This window comes from Nansenia antarctica (assembly GCF_963989245.1).
Source record: "Nansenia antarctica genome assembly, contig: SCAFFOLD_292, whole genome shotgun sequence".
Taxonomy (NCBI): Eukaryota; Metazoa; Chordata; class Actinopteri; order Argentiniformes; family Microstomatidae; genus Nansenia; species Nansenia antarctica.
In genome coordinates this window covers 56,363-58,862 of record NW_027662728.1, presented here as the reverse complement: position 1 = coordinate 58,862, position 2,500 = coordinate 56,363, and positions in this window count along the sequence as shown.

The following is a 2,500-nucleotide window of genomic DNA, read 5'->3' as shown; positions in this document are numbered from 1 at the left end:
ACACACTACTGTACTACACACTACTGTACTACACACTACACACTACTGTACTACACACTACTGTACTACACACTACTGTAATACACACTACTGTACTACACACTACTGTACTACACACTACACACTACTGTAATACACACTACACACTACTGTAATACACACTACACACTACTGTAATACACACTACTGTACTACACACTACACACTACTGTACTACACACTACACACTACAGTACTACACACTACTGTACTACACACTACACACTACTGTACTACACACTACTGTACTACACACTACACACTACAGTACTACACACTACTGTACTACACACTACACACTACTGTACTACACACTACTGTAATACACACTACTGTACTACACACTACTGTAATACACACTACAGTAATACACACTACTGTACTACACACTACTACTACACACTATACACTACTGTAATACACACTACTGTAATACACACTACACACTACACACTACACACTACTGTACTACACACTACTGTAATACACACTACTGTACTACACACTACTACTACACACTACACACTACTGTACTACACACTACACACTACTGTACTACACACTACTGTACTACACACTACACACTACTGTACTACACACTACTGTAATACACACTACTGTACTACACACTACTGTACTACACACTACTGTACTACACACTACTACTACACACTACTGTACTACACACTACACACTACTGTACTACACACTACTGTAATACACACTACACACTACTGTACTACACACTACACACTACTGTACTACACACTACTGTACTACACACTAATGTAGTACTGACATTACTACACAGAGAGAGAGAGTGTGTGTGTGTGTGTGAGTGTGTGTGTGTGTGTGTGTGTGTGTGTGTGTGTGTGTGTGTGTGGGTGCGTGTGTGATGGAGTGATATGGTTGGAGACAGAAGCAGTGAAACGTCAATGGAGCTTGTAGAGCGTTTAGAGACGCCATCGATTCACCTGTTCCTATCTGCCAGGGCTGTGTGTGTGTGTGTGTGTGTGTGTGTGTGTCTGTGTGTGTGTGTGTGTGTGTGTGTGCGTGTGTGTGTGTGCGTGTGAGTGTGTGTGTGTGTGTGTGTGTGTGTGTGTGTGAGTGAGAGAGAGAGAGAGAAACAGAGAGAGAGATTGTAGCCGATTATGGGGCATTTACTATAGCCAGGCCTAGCGTCTGCCTGCCGCACACACACACACACACACACACACACACACACACACACACACACACACACACACACACACACACACACACACCTTAACTCACCTCACCCACCTCTGCCGTGATGGACCCAACAGAGCGTGGTCCTGCCTCCCCCCCTCACCCTCCCGCCTCAGGGCTCCCCCCTCCCTCCTCCTCCCTCCCCCCTCCCCCCTCCTCCTCCCTCCTCCCTCCTCCTCCCCCCTCCTCCTCCCACCATGTTTATCACAGCGCTTCTCCACACGAACGGTTTCACTGAAGTCAGCAAGCGTAAAATGGAGGAGAGGAGGGGAGGGGAGGGGAGGAGAGGAGGGGGGGAGGAGGGGAGGAGAGGAGGGGGGAGGGAGGAGGGGAGGAGAGGGGAGGACAGGAGGAGAGAGGAGGGGAGGGGAGGAGAGGAAGAAGGAGAGGAGAGGGGAGGAGGGGAGAGGAGGAGAGGATGGGAGAGGAGAGGAGAGGATGGGAGAGGAGGGGAGGGGAGGAGAGGAGTTACAGCGCAGAGACATCATCATCATCATCATCATCATCACTACAAGTGTCTAAGCCTCAACAAGAAAGGGCACACACACACAAACACGGACACACACACTCTCTCTCAGTCACACACACACACACACACACACACACACACTCTCTCAGACACACACACACACACACACACACACACACACACACACACACACACACACACACACACACACACTGCGATTAAATAAAACGGCCCGTTTTTTATTATTCCGACAGGAAGGGCGAACGCTTGTTTTATCACAATCGGGGGATTATGCAAATGAGGCGCGATCTGCCGCGTGCTAATCCGGCGGCGGTGTGCGAGCCCAGAGAAAGCGTCTGTGAGATTATCGGGAGATTAGCAACGTCGCGCGCGCATATTTAACCGATTAAAAACCCCTCGAAATCTGGTTCCCTCTGGGGGGAGGGAGGGAGGGAGGGAGGGAGGGACAGGGGGGGAGGGGGAGGGAGGGAGAGGGGGAGGGAGGGAGAGGGGGAGGGTCTAGCTGCACTCAGGGGCTATAACCATTGGCGAGTTTTTTGGGCGCTTTTCCATTACAGGGCCAGGGCTGCCTGCCCGGGCTGGCCTGCTTCTTTGGCGCTTTTCCATATGTCGGCCCGGGTCGGGTCAGGTCAGGTCGGGTCGCTTTATTAACAGGTTTTACATTATTTCGAGGTTGGGGTGGGGGGGTGTAGGGAGGGAGGGAGGGAGGGATGAATGGAGGAAGACAGAGAGAGAGGGATT